Below are 10,961 nucleotides of genomic sequence, written 5' to 3' on the forward strand. Positions count from 1 at the left end.
TTTTGGGGTGGGGGGTGGTGGTGGTGGTGCATGGTCTGGTAATCGATCCCACATGGAAGGCAAGTATTCTACCACTGAACCATCCATGCACGCGCAACTTCCTTTTTATGTCTATAAAAAATCCTTTGCCATCCCTAGAACCCTGAAGCTTCCTTTCCTTCCATTCTGGCTTCCTTTGCTGCAGGAAAAGTTTGTTGTCCTGAATAAAGTGCTGTCATTTGCAAACTCGACTCCCCAATTTATCTTTCACACTCACTTCGAACATTCTAACTTCTCTCCCAGTCCCTTAAAATTAGTCTTCTGAAGTAGCCTGAAGAAGTTACAGACTGCAAGAAGGTGAATAGATACGTTTCTATAAAATATTTTTATTTATCTCTATTTACATCAAGAAGAATCCAAAAGCAATTTGGGAATTGTCTGCAAAAAATTTGCTTTGTACTTCTGCTGCCACAAGCAGCCCCAATTCTATTCCTATGCCTGCCAGCCACCTGCCCAGTGCTGTGTGGGGCAAGACAGCTAACAACAGCTTATTACAACAGCTCACAGTAACCCTGAGGGATGGGTGGTTGTATCTCAGTTTTACACAGGGGGGGGCTTGTCCAAGGTCATTGTGCTGGTTTCAAGCATTACGTACCCCAGAAAAGCCATGCTCTTTTAATCCTAATCCAATCTTGTGGGGGTTCACTTATTGTGGGTGTGATCTTTTGATTCTGTTGCTTCAATGGAGATGTGGCTCACCCAATTGTGGGTGGGACCTTTTGATTAGATTATTTCCATAGAGATGTGACCCTGTTCATCAAAGTTGGGTCTTAATCAGCTTACTGGAGTTCTTTAAGAGGAGAACATTTTGGAGAAAGCTCAGGCACAGACACTTAGAGATGCTGAGAGAGCTGTTTGAAACTAGAAGCCCAGAGAAAGACAGCAGACTCCGCCATGTACCTTCCCATGTGACAGAGAAACCCTGGACTTGATCGGCCTTTCTTGATCGAAGTTATCCTCTTGTTGTTGCCTTAATTTGGACATTTTCATGGCCTTAGAATTGTAACTTGTAACTCATTAAATCCCCTTTATAAAAGCCAATCCTGTGGGTGGTGCAATGGTGGTTCAGCAAGCAGAATTCTCGCCTGCTATGCCGGAGACTCTGGTTTGCTTCCTGGTACCTGCCCATGCAAAAAAAGCCAATCCATTTCTGGTGTATTGCATTCTATCAGCTTTAGCAAATCGAAACACTCATTGAGATAGGATGTGGCACATCCTGGTTTCAATTAAAGTTCATCCAACCCTCAAGTACGTGTCCTCTTAAATTCTTTACTATGCTGCATTGGGATCCAGCCCACCCTTGCTTTGCCAGGTTCTAATATGCACCATTGCACTTACCATGGTTGAGTTAAATAACACCCATGCCCCACCAACTCAGTTCAAATTTCAGTTACCGCAGTACATTAACTGTGAGTATTGCACAAGTTACACATTTGGTTGCTGGTTCTTCCGGCCACATATCTCTAAGCAATTAACATGCACATTGTCACCAGTCACATCGTTTCTTTGTAAGTTAGTCAGTTATTGGTCTCTATGCATCCATTATGCCCAGCATACATGGACCAAAAGTGTGTAGTTGTATTATTTCTTGTCTCCCAGCAATTAATCTACGTGATATTTTACAAAATGGGTAGTCAAAAAACTGAGCATTGACCCACGAAGATGGAATTGCAGCAGAAGAACAGAAAAAGCATTAACGCTGGGAGAACAAATGGAACTGAACATAAATGGGGTTATTGAAGAGATAACTAGGTTGGTGGTGACGGTACTGCCACTGGAAGATGTGCAACCACCGGGACCAGTTGAAGGGAAATGTCGACAGAAATGAGAACATGGCTGAAGATGTCCTAGGGAACATTTACTTCTCAGTGCAGGATTCTTGGAGATATTTCATGACATTGAAACCAGAAAAGATAAAATGTTGGAAAGGAGTATGACAATTCACCAAGGCATAGAAAAAGGCTCACCCTCTACCGTTTAGTATAGGTTGCAGAGAAGACACAAGCATTCTTCAAACTGCTCTTGATAAGTTGTTTTTTTCCTTAACAAACACTTACATGCTTGATGTTTGTAATGTTTTAAGTTACAGGGCTCTAAATTAATTAAAATAAATCTATCATGAAGATCACTTTGTACAGTTTCAGCTTGGGCAGTCATTTTTACAGTCACACGCTGCTGGGCAAAGCAAGAACTGTCTACACTAAAAACACGCATACACGCACACATGCACATAAAGAGTCAGACTGGCTTAAGAGGAGGAACCTTAGAAAGTGATCCAGGGACACATTTTTGGTGTAGCCATTTACTACTTGAATAACTTTGGAAAAATTAGTTTACTCTCCTGTGCTGCCTTTCCTTGACAGTGGAGTAAGAGGTCTGAACCCTTCTGTCCCCCGAGTCTCTGACTTCAATCGACAACCTGCAGGTTACTATGTGTCAGGCCTTCTTTCAGTCCTTTAAGCGACAGGGCCCCTTAAGTCTACCTACAATGCACTCAGGAATATTGAATCTATAAATACACCTGTTGAAATCTGTAAATGCAACGACAAGCAATTTGGCCTTTCCTGGAAATGTGAACTAAAAACACATTTCCTATAGGGATGTTGGCTGACTTAGCGTCATAAGGTTGATTTTTACTCCTCCTGACCATAACTGAGAGAGGCCCTGTGTCCACACCTGAGCTCCTATGAGCCTGGCTCTTCCCGGTGCTGAAATGCACGCAGGTCAGTTATGCCCTGAAATGCCACTCTCTGTTGGTGCAATCTGGGAGGATGTTGTAAACGCACTTTTGCTCCATTAAGAAATAATTCCCCATTTTCTCTCCTTCTATTGCTGGGTAAAGTATACTCTGGTGTCTGTTTCTATAACTATATGCATAGTATATATGTAAATATACTATAGTTATTTCTTGTAAGTGAAATCATTAACTTGTCCTTCTGTGTCTGGCTTATTTCATTCAACACGCTGTTTTCAAGGTTCATCCACGTTGTGTGTAGCAGAATTTCATTCCTTTTCACAGCTGAATAGTTTTCTGTCATGCATATAGACCACATTTTGGTCTATCCATATATCCATCCACTTTTTGCCTATTGGGAACAATGCTGCTATAAACATTGGTGTACAAATATCTTTTCAGGAACTTGCTCTCAGTTCTTTTGGGTAGATACTTAGAAGTGGGATTGCCAGGTCATGTGGCATGCTGGTTTAAAACTGTTATGTACCCCAGAAAAGCCATGTGCTTTATCCTGATTCAATCTTGTGGGGACAGACCTATGGTCTGGATGGGATGTTTTTCATTACATGGTGTTCTAGTTTGCTAGCTGCCAGAATGCAATATACCAGAAACATTTTAAAAAGGGGAATTTAATAAATTACAAGTTGACAGTTCTAAGACTGAGAAAATGTCCCAATTAAAACAAGTCTATAGAAATGTCCAGTTTAAGGCATCCAGGGAAAGATACCTTGGTTCAAGAAGGTCGATGACGTTCTCTCTCTTAGAGATGAATGTTTCTCTCTTAGCTGGAACATTCTCGTGGCTCTACAAAAAGGGACACTCTCCAAAAGGTTTCCTCTTTTAAAGGATTCCAGTAAGTACTCCACCTTCGATGGGTGGAGTCACACCTCCATGGAAATCATCTGATCAAAAGTTACCACCTACAATTGGGTGGGTCACATCTCCATAGGAACAATCAAAATGCTCCCAACCAGCAATAGTGAATGAGGTTAGAGGACATGGCTTTTCTGGGCTCCACCACAGATTCAAACGGGCACACACGGCTTCCAAGGAGAGGTGACTCTGCTCAGTCAAGGTGGGTTTTAATCATTACCAGAATCCTTTAAGAGGGAACCATTTTGGAAAAAGGTCAGAGTCAACACAAACAGATATGATTGGAGATACATAAAGAAGACAGGACACCCTGTGAGAATCTGTTTGAAACCAAAGTTACAGGACCAGCAGATGGTAGCCATGTCACTTCCCAGCTGATAGAGGTGTTCCAGATGCCATTAGCCTTTCTTGAGTCAAGGTATCTTTCTCTGGATGTTTTACTTCCGACATTTTTATAGTCTTAGAACTGTAAGCTTGTAACTTAATAAATCTTCTTTATAAAAGCCAATCCATTTCTGGTATATTGCATCCTGGCAGCATTAGCAAGCTAAAACATCTGTATTTCATTTTTTAAATTTATTTTTGTTTTTGCATGGGCAGGCACCGGGAATCGAACCTGGGTCTCCGGCAGGGCAAGAGAGAACTCTGCCTGCTGAGCCACCATGGCCCGCAGAAACATCTCGTAATTGTAAGCTTAACTCTTTGAGGTATTACCCTGTTTTTCACAGCAGCTGCACCATTTTACATTCCCAGCAAAAATGTTGGAGTGTTTCTATTTCTCCGCATTGTCACCAGAATTTCTTTTCCTTTTTTTTTTAAATAGCCAATCTAGTGGGTGTGAAATGATATTTCATTGTGGTTTTTTTTTTTTTTTTTTTACATGTACAATCAGTAATTCTTAATAACATCACATAGTTGCATATTCATCATTTCTTAGTACATTTGCATCGATTTAGAAAAAGAAATAAAAAGACAACAGAATAAGAATTAAAACAATAATAGAAAGAAAAAAAACAAAAAAAACAAAAACAAAAAACCTATACCTCACATGCAGCTTCATTCAGTGTTTTAACATAATTGCATTACAATTGGGTAGTATTGTGCTGTCCATTTCTGAGTTTTTATATCCAGTCCCGTTGTACAGTCTGTATCCCTTCATCTCCAATTATCCCTTCTCTTTTTTTTTTTTTTTAATTAACGGAAAAAAAGAAATTAACCCAACATTTAGAGATCATACCATTCTACACATGCAATCATTAATTCTTAACATCATCACATAGATGCATGATCATCATTTCTTAGTACATTTGCATTGGTTTAGAAGAACTAGCAACATAACCGAAAAAGATATAGAATGTTAATATAGAGAAAAAAATAAAAGTAATAATAGTAAAATCAAAACAAAACAAAACAAAACAAAACAAAAACCTATAGCTCAGATGCAGCTTCATTCAGTGTTTTAACATGATTACTTTACAATTAGGTATTATTGTGCTGTCCATTTTTGAGTTTTTGTATCTAGTCCTGTTGCACAGTCTGTATCCCTTCAGCTTCAATTACCCATTGTCTTACCCTGTTTCTAACTCCTGCTGAACTCTGTTACCAATGACATATTTCAAGTTTATTCTCGAATGTCCGTTCACATCAGTGGGACCATACAGTATTTGTCCTTTAGTTTTTGGCTGGATTCACTCAGCATAATATTCTCTAGGTCCATCCATGTTATTACATGGTTCATAAGTTTATCTTGTCTTAAAGCTGCATAATATTCCATCGTATGTATATACCACAGTTTGTTTAGCCACTCTTCTGTTGATGGAGATTTTGGCTGTTTCCATCTCTTTGCAATTGTAAATAATGCTGCTATAAACATTGGTGTGCAAATGTCCGTTTGTGTCTTTGCCCTTAAGTCCTTTGAGTAGATACCTAGCAATGGTATTGCTGGGTCGTATGGCAATTCTATATTCAGCTTTTTGAGGAACCGCCAAACTGCCTTCCACAGTGGTTGCACCCTTTGACATTCCCACCAACAGTGGATAAGTGTGCCTCTTTCTCCGCATCCTCTCCAGCACTTGTCATTTTCTGTTTTGTTGATAATGGCCATTCTGGTGGGTGTGAGATGATATCTCATTGTGGTTTTGATTTGCATTTCTCTAATGGCCAGGGACATTGAGCATCTCTTCATGTGCCTCTTGGCCATCCGTATTTCCTCTTCTGAGAGGTGTCTGTTCAAGTCTTTTTCCCATTTTGTAATTGGGTTGGCTGTCTTTTTGTTGTTGAGATGAACAATCTCTTTATAAATTCTGGATACTAGACCTTTATCTGATATATCATTTCCAAATATTGTCTCCCATTGTGAAGGCTGTCTTTCTACTTTCTTGATGAAGTTCTTTGATGCACAAAAGTGTTTAATTTTGAGGAGTTCCCATTTATTTATTTCCTTCTTCAGTGCTCTTGCTTTAGGTTTAAGGTCCATAAAACCGCCTCCAGTTGTAAGATCCATAAGATATCTCCCAACATTTTCCTCTAACTGTTTTATGGTCTTAGACCTAATGTTTAGATCTTTGATCCATTTTGAGTTAACTTTTGTATAGGGTGTGAGAGATGGGTCTTCTTTCATTCTTTTGCATATGGATATCCAGTTCTCTAGGCACCATTTATTGAAGAGACTGCTCTGTCCCAGGTGAGTTGGCTTGACTACCTTATCAAAGATCAAATGTCCATAGATGAGAGGGTCTATATCTGAGCACTCTATTCGATTCCATTGGTCGATATATCTATCTTTATGCCAATACCATGCTGTTTTGACCACTGTGGCTTCATAATATGCCTTAAAGTCAGGCAGCGCGAGACCTCCAGCTTCGTTTTTTTTCCTCAAGATGTTTTTAGCAATTCGGGGCACCCTGCCCTTCCAGATAAATTTGCTTATTGGTTTTTCTATTTCTGAAAAATAAGTTGTTGGGATTTTGATTGGTATTGCATTGAATCTGTAAATCAATTTAGGTAGGATTGACATCTTAACTATATTTAGTCTTCCAATCCATGAACACGGTATGCCCTTCCATCTATTTAGGTCTTCTGTGATTTCTTTTAGCAGTTTTTTGTAGTTTTCTTTATATAGGTTTTTTGTCTCTTTAGTTAAATTTATTCCTAGGTATTTTATTCTTTTAGTTGCAATTGTAAATGGGATTCGTTTCTTGATTTCCCCCTCAGCTTGTTCATTACTAGTGTATAGAAATGCTACAGATTTTTGAATGTTGATCTTGTAACCTGCTACTTTGCTGTACTCATTTATTAGCTCTAGTAGTTTTGTTGTGGATTTTTCCGGGTTTTCGACGTATAGTATCATATCGTCTGCAAACAGTGATAGTTTTACTTCTTCCTTTCCAATTTTGATGCCTTGTATTTCTTTTTCTTGTCTAATTGCTCTGGCTAGAACCTCCAACACAATGTTGAATAATAGTGGTGATAGTGGACATCCTTGTCTTGTTCCTGATCTTAGGGGGAAAGTTTTCAATTTTTCCCCATTGAGGATGATATTAGCTGTGGGTTTTTCATATATTCCCTCTATCATTTTAATGAAGTTCCCTTGTATTCCTATCTTTTGAAGTGTTTTCAACAGGAAAGGATGTTGCATCTTGTCGAATGCCTTCTCTGCATCAATTGAGATGATCATGTGATTTTTCTGCTTTGATTTGTTGATATGGTGTATTACATTAATTGATTTTCTTATGTTGAACCATCCTTGCATACCTGGGATGAATCCTACTTGGTCATGATGTATAATTCTTTTAATGTGCTGTTGGATACGATTTGCTAGAATTTTATTGAGGATTTTTGCATCTGTATTCATTAGAGAGATTGGTCTGTAGTTTTCTTTTTTTGTAATATCTTTGCCTGGTTTTGGTATGAGGGTGATGTTGGCTTCATAGAATGAATTAGGTAGTTTTCCCTCCACTTCGATTTTTTTGAAGAGTTTGAAGAGAATTGGTACTAATTCTTTCTGGAACATTTGGTAGAATTCACATGTGAAGCCATCTGGTCCTGGACTTTTCTTTTTAGGAAGCTTTTGAATGACTAATTCAATTTCTTTACTTGTGATTGGTTTGTTGAGGTCATCTATGTCTTCTTGAGTCAAAGTTGGTTGTTCATGTCTTTCCAGGAACCCGTCCATTTCCTCTAAATTGTTGTATTTATTAGCGTAAAGTTGTTCATAGTATCCTGTTATTACCTCCTTTATTTCTGTGAGGTCAGTAGTTATGTCTCCTCTTCCATTTCTGATCTTATTTATTTGCATCCTCTCTCTTCTTCTTTTTGTCAATCTTGCTAAGGGCCCATCAATCTTATTGATTTTCTCATAGAACCAACTTCTGGCCTTATTGATTTTCTCTATTGTTTTCATGTTTTCAATTTCATTTATTTGTGCTCTAATCTTTGTTATTTCTTTCCTTTTGCTTGCTTTGGGGTTAGCTTGCTGTTCTTTCTCCAGTTCTTCCAAATGGATAGTTAATTCCTGAATTTTTGCCTTTTCTTCTTTTCTGATATAGGCATTTAGAGCAATAAATTTCCCTCTTAGCACTGCCTTTGCTGCGTCCCATAAGTTTTGATATGTTGTGTTTTCATTTTCATTCGCCTCGAGGTATTTGCTAATTTCTCTTGCAATTTCTTCTTTGACCCAGTCGTTGTTTAGGAGTGTGTAGTTGAGCCTCAGTATTTGTGAATTTTCTGGCACTCTGCCTATTATTGATTTCCAACATCATTCCTTTATGGTCCGAGAAAGTGTTGTGTAAGATTTCAATCTTTTTAAATTTGTTGAGACTTGCTTTGTGACCCAGCATATGGTCTATCTTTGAGAATGATCCATGAGCACTTGAGAAAAAGGTGTATCCTGCTGTTGTGGGATGTAATGTCCTATAAATGTCTATTAAGTCTAGTTCATTTATAGTAATATTCAGATTCTCTATTTCTTTGTTGATCCTCTGTCTAGATGTTCTGTCCCTTGATGAGAGTGGTGAGTTGAAGTCTCCAACTATTATGGTATATGAGTCTATTTCCCTTTTCAGTGTTTGCAGTATATTCCTCACGTATTTTGGGGCATTCTGATTTGGTGCGTAAATATTTATGATTGTTATGTCTTCTTGTTTAATTGTTCCTTTTATTAGTATATAGTGTCCTTCTTTGTCTCTTTTAACTGTTTTACATTTGAAGTCTAATTTGTTGGATATTAGTATAGCCACTCCTGCTCTTTTCTGGTTGTTATTTGCATGAAATATCTTTTCCCAACCTTTCACTTTCAACCTATGTTTATCTTTGGGTCTAAGATGTGTTTCCTGTAGACAGCATATCGAAGGATCCTGTTTTTTAATCCATTCTGCCAATCTATGTCTTTTGATTGGGGAATTTAGTCCATTGACATTTAGTGTTATTACTGTTTGGATAATATTTTCCTCTAACATTTTGCCTTTTGTATTATATATATCATATCTGATTTTCCTTCTTTCTACACTCTTTTCCATATCTCTCTTCTGTCTTTTTGTATCTGACTCTAGTGCTCCCTTTAGTATTTCTTGCAGAGCTGGTCTCTTGGTCACAAAGTCTTTCAGTGACTTTTTGTCTGAATACAGACAAAATGTTTTAATTTTCCCTCATTTTTGAAGGATAATTTTGCTGGATATAGGAGTCTTGGTTGGCAGTTTTTCTCTTTTAGTATTTTAAATATATCATCCCACTGTCTTCTAGCTTCCATGGTTTCTGCTGAGAAATCTACACAAAGTCTTATTGGGTTTCCCTTGTATGTAATGGATTGTTTTTCTTTGCTGCTTTCAAGATCTTCTCTTTCTCTTTGACCTCTGACATTCTAACTAGTAAGTGTCTTGGAGAACGCCTATTTGGGTCTAATCTCTTTGGGGTGCGCTGCACTTCTTGGATCTGTAATTTTAGGTCTTTCATAAGAGTTGGGAAATTTTCAGTGATAATTTCTTCCACTAGTTTTTCTCCTCCTTTTCCCTTCTCTTCTCCTTCTGGGACACCCACAACACGTATATTTGTGCGGTTCATATTGTCCTTGAGTTCCCTGATACCCTGTTCAAATTTTTCCATTCTTTTCCCTATAGTTTCTGTTTCTTTTTGGAATTCAGATGTTCCATCCTCCAAATCACTAATTCTATCTTCTGTCTCTTTAAATCTATCATTGTAGCTATCCATTATTTTTTCTATGTTTGCTACTTTATCCTTCACTTCCATAAGTTCTGCGATTTGTTTTTTCAGTTTTTCTATTTCTTCTTTATGTTCAGCCCATGTCCTCTTCATGTCCTCCCTCAATTTATCGATTTCATTTTTGAAGAGGTTTTCCATTTCTGTTCGTATATTCAGCATTAGTTGTCTCAGCTCTTGTGTCTCATTTGAGCTATTGGTTTGTTCCTTTGACTGAGCCATATTCTCAATCTTTTGAGCGTGGACAGTTATCTTCTGCTGCTGGCGTCTGGGCATTTATTCAGATTTCTCTTGGTGTTGGACCCAGCAAGGTTGTAATATTTTTCTGTGAAATCTCTGGGTTCTGTTTTTCTTATCCTGCCCAGTAGGTGGCGCTCGTGGCACACGTTTGTCTGCGGGTCCCACCAGTAAAAGGTGCTGTGGGACCTTAAACTTTGGAAAACTCTCGCCGTCCTGGGGGTTCGCTAGCCGAAGCGGCTTGAGCCGGCCCGGGGTCCGAGCGCAGGGAGGGTGTCCGAACGCAGGGAGGGTTGCTGGTCACCGCAGCCAGGGAAAGAGCCCGTCTGAATTTCCTAGTCGGCCCTGGGCAACAAGCGTGGCGGGAGGGCGCCAGCGGCAGCGGCCCGCCCGAGAGAGTGCACGTTCCCCGGGAGTCACGGGGTCACCGTTCTCCGCGGCCTGGGGGTTTCCGATCCAATTCTCTCAGTTGGTCCGGGGGCTGCGCGTGGTGTGGGCGCCAGTCGCCTTGGTTTCAGGGGACCACCTCTCCAATTCTCCCAGCCGGCCCGGGAAGGGGGAAGGGAGTAACTCCGGCCGCTTGCCACCCCGCCCGGTAAGGCCCGCGCGCCTCGGCGATCTCACCCGAGCTGCTTCTCTCAGCCAGCCAGCCGTTCCAGGATGGGGTACGCTGTCTTTTTTATCTCTGTTGTGGCTTTGGGAGCTTTCTGTATCGTTTCTACTCCCCTAGTAGGTGTCCTGGAGAAGAAACTAAGATCCGCGCGTCTTACTAAGCCGCCATCTTCCAGGAAGTCCCATTGTGGTTTTGATTCGCATTTCCCTAATGGCTTATGACGTTGAGTATCATTCTATTTTTTTCTTAATT

This window comes from Tamandua tetradactyla, chromosome 13, assembly GCF_023851605.1.
Source record: "Tamandua tetradactyla isolate mTamTet1 chromosome 13, mTamTet1.pri, whole genome shotgun sequence".
Classification (NCBI taxonomy): domain Eukaryota; kingdom Metazoa; phylum Chordata; class Mammalia; order Pilosa; family Myrmecophagidae; genus Tamandua; species Tamandua tetradactyla.